Here is a 208-nt window from a genome sequence, read left to right on the forward strand (position 1 = left end):
TCTTTCTATTCTTCTTCTATTAGCTTATTAAAGTGCAACGACACAAGTTTACTTATGTTAAATGAAGGATACCAACAATTTTTTCCAGAATTTTTTGTTGTTGTACATTTGTAGTCAGAGTAAACAATTGTGCCCTTTTAATGTTAAAGTAAAAACCCAGTGGAGTAGTGAACAGAGGAAAAAAAGCACTATGACTGTTTTTCTCAAA

The sequence above is a fragment of the Cyprinodon variegatus genome, unplaced genomic scaffold, assembly GCF_000732505.1.
Source record: "Cyprinodon variegatus isolate N-32 unplaced genomic scaffold, C_variegatus-1.0 Scaffold56, whole genome shotgun sequence".
NCBI lineage: Eukaryota > Metazoa > Chordata > Actinopteri > Cyprinodontiformes > Cyprinodontidae > Cyprinodon > Cyprinodon variegatus.